The sequence below is a fragment of the Hyalella azteca genome, unplaced genomic scaffold, assembly GCF_000764305.2.
Source record: "Hyalella azteca isolate HAZT.00-mixed unplaced genomic scaffold, Hazt_2.0.2 contig15622, whole genome shotgun sequence".
NCBI classification, from domain to species: Eukaryota; Metazoa; Arthropoda; class Malacostraca; order Amphipoda; family Hyalellidae; genus Hyalella; species Hyalella azteca.
This window is the reverse complement of record NW_025945465.1, coordinates 98-6,917: the sequence shown is the minus strand read 5'-3', so window position 1 is coordinate 6,917 and position 6,820 is coordinate 98.

The following is a 6,820-nucleotide window of genomic DNA, read 5'->3' as shown; positions in this document are numbered from 1 at the left end:
TGATTAGTGACAGGTTAGTGATTAGTGTCAGGTTAGTGATTAGTGACAGGTTAGTGATTAGTGACACTGACAGGTTAGTGATTAGTGACAGGTTAGTGATTAGTGACAGGTTACTGATTAGTGACAGGTTAGTGATTAGTGACAGGTTAGTGATTAGTGACAGGTTAGTGATTAGTGACACTGACAGGTTAGTGATTAGTGACAGGTTAGTTATTAGTTACAGGCTAGTGATTAGTGACAGGTTAGTGATTAGTGTCAGGTTAGTCATTAGTTACAGGCTAGTGATTAGTGACAAATTAGTCATTAGTTAAAGACTAGTCATTAGTTACAGGCTAGTGATTAGTGACAAATTAGTCATTAGTTACAGACTAGTCATTAGTTACAGGCTAGTGATTAGTGACAATGCCGGTTATGCTTGCAGTTCACAGGTGCACGTGAGCAGTTGTAAGCCACCTGCTCACCAGAGCCGATGTAAATATCAAACAGACTTTGTACAATGAATGGAAAAAGTGTTTAAATTAAAATGTTATTTTGTTTGTACAATGGGAGTCTGAAGTGTTTAAATTAAAATGATTGTTTGGAGCTCATCTATAGTCAGTGTTTAGTCATTATATTTAAATTTAAAATTATGACACTCTATGACAAGCAGATGATGGACAGTTTTGTTCAGCGGCAAGTTATCCAGTAGTGACAGGTAATCCACTAGTTACAGGTTAGCGATTAGATGGAGGAGGACTCCAAGGGGAGGAGGAGGACTCCAAGGGGAGGAGGCGGACTCCAAGGGGAGGAGGAGGACTCCAAGGGGAGGAGGAGGACTCCAATTGGGGAGGAGGAGGACTACAAGGGGAGGTGAAGGACTCCAAGGAGAGGTTCGGCAGAGTTGGGGAAGGTACAGAAGAGGTGGGAAAGGTACAGAAGAGGTGGGGAAGGTACAGAAGAGGTGGGGAAGGTACAGAAGAGTTGGGGAAGGTACAGGAGAGGTGGGGAAGGAGTAGCCCCGCAAGGGGAAGGGGGGGATGTTATCTCGAGGACTCAGCGGCTGAGGTTAGCCGCAGTCTCCTGGATAACGAGTCACATTTTAAGGGCTGAGCCCGCGTAAACCCTTGACTTAAGAGGGGGTTAGTAACCCCCACACCTAGCAGGCGGGGGTTCTGGGGGTCAAAACGTCAACCCCCTTCATCTTTTTATGGTGGGGGATCGAGTACGGGACCCCCAGGGGCGGGGAAAGGGGTGAGAGGAGCTCTGCAGTTTAGTGGGGATTAGAAGGCGGCTTCTAGGCGCAATTTTTTTAGTTGTTTTACATTTTATTCATTAAAAGCAGAGAATGAATTATAAATTGAAAACTCCAAGTAAAGGGAATTTATCCAAATATTGATAACTGAATAATGATGACAACTGAATAATGATAACAACTGAATAATGATAACTGAAAGATGATAACAACTGAAAGATGATAACAACTAAATAATGATAATAACTGAATAATGATAACAACTGAATATTGATATCTATTGAATAATGATAACAACTAAATAATGATAACTGACTAATTACAACAACTGAATATTGATAACTAAATAATGATAACAACTGAATAATGATAACTAAATAATGATAACTAAATAATGATAAAATAACTAATAATAACAACTAAATAATGATAACAACTGACATGGGAGGAACTTTATAAAAATAGCGAAGCACGTCTGGTTCTGTGTGGGTCATCCTGACTCATAACGTCACCCAGTTACTTCGTCACCCCAGATGGAGTTACTGGGTGAAAAAAGCCTTCTCTTTCTACCTGCCAACCCTCATCGACATAGCACATCCTACCAACCCTCCACCCCACTCCTCTAACTAAGCCCACCCCACCCCACTCCCCTAGCCTCCACCCATCCCACTCCCCTAGCCTCCACCCATCCCACTCCCCTAGCCTCCACCCATCCCACTCCCTGACCCACCATCTCTCCCACCCTCATGATCTACCACTCAGCCCACTCCCATGAGCCAACACCTACCCCACTCCAAAGCCCCACTTCCATGTGCACCCCACTCCCCTGCCCACCTCGTCAAGCGGGCACCCCGCAGACGCCAGGATGTGCTGGGACTGCGCGAACAGGATGCGCAGGAGACGATCCCTGATGCTGCGCACCGCACGCGCCCGCGCCGAGCTGTGCACCATCAACATCATCATTAATATTATCATCTTAAATGATTAGTAATTCTATTATAATAATACTAATGCTCACTGTATCAACGAGTGCTACACCTTCAGTCCATACACGGAATCAATTCATACACCATACAAACGCGGAATCAATTTTGTATTGGCAATTCAATTTAATCAGGAATATTATCATCTAAAATTATTAGTAATACTATTATAATGATACAAATGCTCACTGGCACAACGAGTGCTACAACTTCAGTCTATGCACGGAATCAATTTTGTATTGAAAATTCAATTAAAAAACACATGACATAAACGCAGAATGAATTTCAAAAATAGAAAAATAACATATGAAATAAAAAAATCTTTAAGAAGACTGCCAGGAAGGATGCTTGTTTCGTTGCGGTCATCTATTAAGTGCAGTTATGCACAGTTTTGATATATTCTCATCTGTAAATTAAAAACCCAAGAATTTGTAGAAATTTTAAACTAAAATTTATAGATTTACATAGAATAATAAGAAATTGTACCAATCGTTTGGTGGTATATAGTATAATGATTGCGAAGTGCTCATCTTGAATGAAAATCTAAACTGAAATAAAAACTCCTAAATTGCCATAGACAAAACTAGTTTTTAATAAAGCGTTTATTATTCATAATGCAAATGTCTGATCATTCATCATGCAAATTATGATTTTTCATCATACACTTGACTTGTCGTTGATGGAGTGTAAACATGCAGGGTTTCTGTAGTTAATTGATTCACACTGTGTATGGTTCCTACTATAGCAATGACTATTTTGTTGATGCAGTCCAAACATAAAGCTAGTGCAGGTAAAACTAGCGCATGTAAAACTCGTGTAGGTAAAATTAGTGAAGGTAGAACTAGTGCAGGTTAGCAGGCACTAATGGTGAGGGTAAAACTAGTAGAGATAAAACTAGTGCAGGTAAAACTAGTGCAGGTAAAACTAGTGCAGGTAAAATTAGGGCATGTAAAACTAGTGCAGGTAAAACTAGTGCAGGTAAAATTAGGCATGTAAAACAAGTGCAGGTAAAACTAGGGTATGTAAAACTAGTGCAGGTAAAACTAGTGCAGGTAAAATTAGGGCATGTAAAACTAGTGCATGTACGGTTAACTAGTAGCAGATGGCATGATACAGATTACTCTTAATACCATGGCCTGGTAGGGCAAACACGTTGCAAAAGGCTATGGAAATCAAACCCAATGTTCACGTCTCTTGAATTGTTACTACAATGAAAGTTAGCGGAAATCAAAACCAATATTCACGTTACTTATATTTTAAATACTACAAAAGTCTGCGGAAATCATAGTTATATTAACGAATTTTAAACTTTAATTGCAGCAAAAATCGGCGGGAATCAAACCTAATATTGACGTATTTCATATTTTAAATACAAAAAAGTCTGCAGAAATCAAATCCCATATTCACGTAGCTTTAATTTCAACTACAGCAAAAGTTTGCGGAAGTCAAACCAGGGGTTTGGTTGCGGAAGTCACGTATCTTATTATTGTAACTACAACTAAAGTCTGCGGAAATCAAACATAGTATATAAGCATCTCGCGTTACTACAGCAAAAGTCTGCGGAGATGACTCCTAAGATTTAAGTATCACAGGGCGTATCACTAGAATTATCGAGCATAAAATACATGAAAACAAAATTTATAATAGCGAGATAGCATGAAATTATTTAATTAATGAAATTAACAGATGATATCGAAGAGATGACCATGAAAATTTATCTTCTTTTTTCGGATCTGCGTAATATTTGTATAGTTTATACAGACCACACGGGCCACACAGATCACATAAAGTACACAGACCACACCAAGAACACAGACCACACCAAGCACACAGACCACACCAAGCACACAGGCCACACAGACCACACAAAAAACACAGACCACACAGAGCACATAAACAACACAACCCGCGGCTACAGAACACAGTCAAATTGAGCACGCAGGCTACACCCAACATACAGAGCATACAGAACCCGCAGGCCACACAGAACACAGTAAACTAAGTTGAGCCCACAGAACACACAGACTAAGCTGAGCACACAGAGCACGCAGGCCGCACACAGCATACAGAGTATACAGAACCCGCAGGCCACATAGAACACACAGACTAAGGTTAGCACACAGAGCACGCAGGCCGCACACAGCATATAGAGTATACAGAACCCGCAGGCCGCATAGCGCACACAGCATATAGAGTATACAGAACCCGCAGGCCGCATAGAACACACAGACTAAGCTGAGCACACAGGAAACGAAGGCCACACACAGCATACAGTCACAAGGTGTGCTGCACGCCCCACCTCACAAGGTGTGCTGCACACCACACCCTACAAGGTGTGCTGCACGCCCCACCTCACAAGGTGTGCTGCACACCCCACCTCACAAGGTGTGCTGCACACCACACCTTACAAGGTGTGCTGCACGCCCCACCTCACAAGGTGTGCTGCACACCCCACCTCACAAGGTGTGCTGCTCGCCCCACCTCACAAGATGTGCTGCACGCCCCACACCTCACAAGGTGTGCTGCACGCCCCACACCTCACAAGGTGTGCTGCACGCCTCACCTCACAAGGTGTGCTGCACGCCCCACCTCACAAGGTGTGCTGCACACCCCACCTCACAAGGTGTGCTGCACACCCCACACCTCACAAGGTGTGCTGTACGCCTCACCTCACAAGGTGTGCTGCACGCCCCACCTCACAAGGTGTGCTGCACGCCCCACCTCACAAGGTGTGCTGCACACCACACCTTACAAGGTGTGCTGCACACCCCACCTCACAAGGTGTGCTGCACACCCCACNTTAGGAATCATTACCATTAAATTCGCTTGCATTAGGAATCATTACCATTAAATTCGCTTGCATTAGGAATCATTACCATTAAATTCGCTTGCATTAGGAATCATTACCATTAAATTCGCTTGCATTAGGAATCATTACCATTAAATTCGCTTGCATTAGGAATCATTACCATTAAATTCGCTTGCATTAGGAATCATTACCATTAAATTCGCTTGCATTAGGAATCATTACCATTAAATTCGCTTGCATTAGGAATCATTACCATTAAATTCGCTTGCATTAGGAATCATTACCATTAAATTCGCTTGCATTAGGAATCATTACCATTAAATTCGCTTGCATTAGGAATCATTACCATTAAATTCGCTTGCATTAGGAATCATTACCATTAAATTCGCTTGCATTAGGAATCATTACCATTAAATTCGCTTGCATTAGGAATCATTACCATTAAATTCGCTTGCATTAGGAATCATTACCATTAAATTCGCTTGCATTAGGAATCATTACCATTAAATTCGCTTGCATTAGGAATCATTACCATTAAATTCGCTTGCATTCGGGGCCATTACCATTACATACCATTGAATACTTCACGACGATCAATTTAGAATTCTAATTTATAATCGTAGTCTAACCAATGAACTTTTGACAAACGCCATAGTTAAAAACATTATTTCGAATAAAATAGATAATGTCAATATAATTACTTTCGACAACACAGCTCTGCAGCCAGATCAAAGTTTTTTTCGAGTTTTCAGGGAAATTTGTTTCTAATTTACCCCAGACTTAAACATTTTCCTTCATTTTTCCCTTGTGTTATTTTATCAATGGGAAAACAATCGATTTTTCCCCTCTCCCTTCAAGAGTTTTCTTTGGATTTATCGCCAGTCATACGATAAGCACGATAAGAATCAGCTGAGACTATCGCTGCGATAACACCCACGATCCAGCGATAGCTACATCAGCGATATGCAGCGTGATTGAGTTATTAATGCAGTTGCATCACAACGAATAGCTATTAATAAAGTCATGTATAATAACAATAACTGCTAAACTGCAGCTAAAACGATGCTGTTGAAAAATCAAGGATATCTGATTGCAAAATTTTTGTAAATTTTATGTAATTCGGAAATTCAAAAACGGGACAAAAAAAATTTTTGTGGTTATAAAGGCGCTTGAATCTCAAAAGAAGCGAAAGCTCATTCGTTTGATTTTATTTTTTTAACCAGCGAATGTAGGAAAAACACACGAATACCGTTATCATATTAACATGCTTATCATTATCATTTTGATAAACAAATGCAAATTATTGGGCTGATAATCTGCATTTGGCAGCACGGGTTATCGTTGGAATGCCGCGTGATCTGAAGATTAAAAATTGTACCTTGAACCACCGCCCCCCTGGACTGCACCCCCGAGCCCCGTATACTGAGCCCGGTGCACCCTTTGTACATGAACCCTCTGCCTCCTTCGGCCACTCTACTGAGCCCCCCTTCGCTCCCTTCTACTGGGGCCCGATCCCACTACACCCTGAACTGAACCCCCTTCGCCCACTATATACAGAGCCCCTTCGCTCCCCTCTACTGAGCTCCTCCCGCTTCCCCCTGAACGGACCTCCTTTCGCCCACTATACTGAGCCCCTTCGTTCCCCTCTACTGAGGCCCCTTTCGCTTCCCCCTGAACAGAACCCCCTTCGCCCACTATACTGAGCCCCTTCGCTCAACTCTACTAAGCCCCTCCCGCTACCCCCTGAACTGGACCCCTTTCGCCCCCTCGTACTGAGCCCTTCCTCGCCCCCTCGTA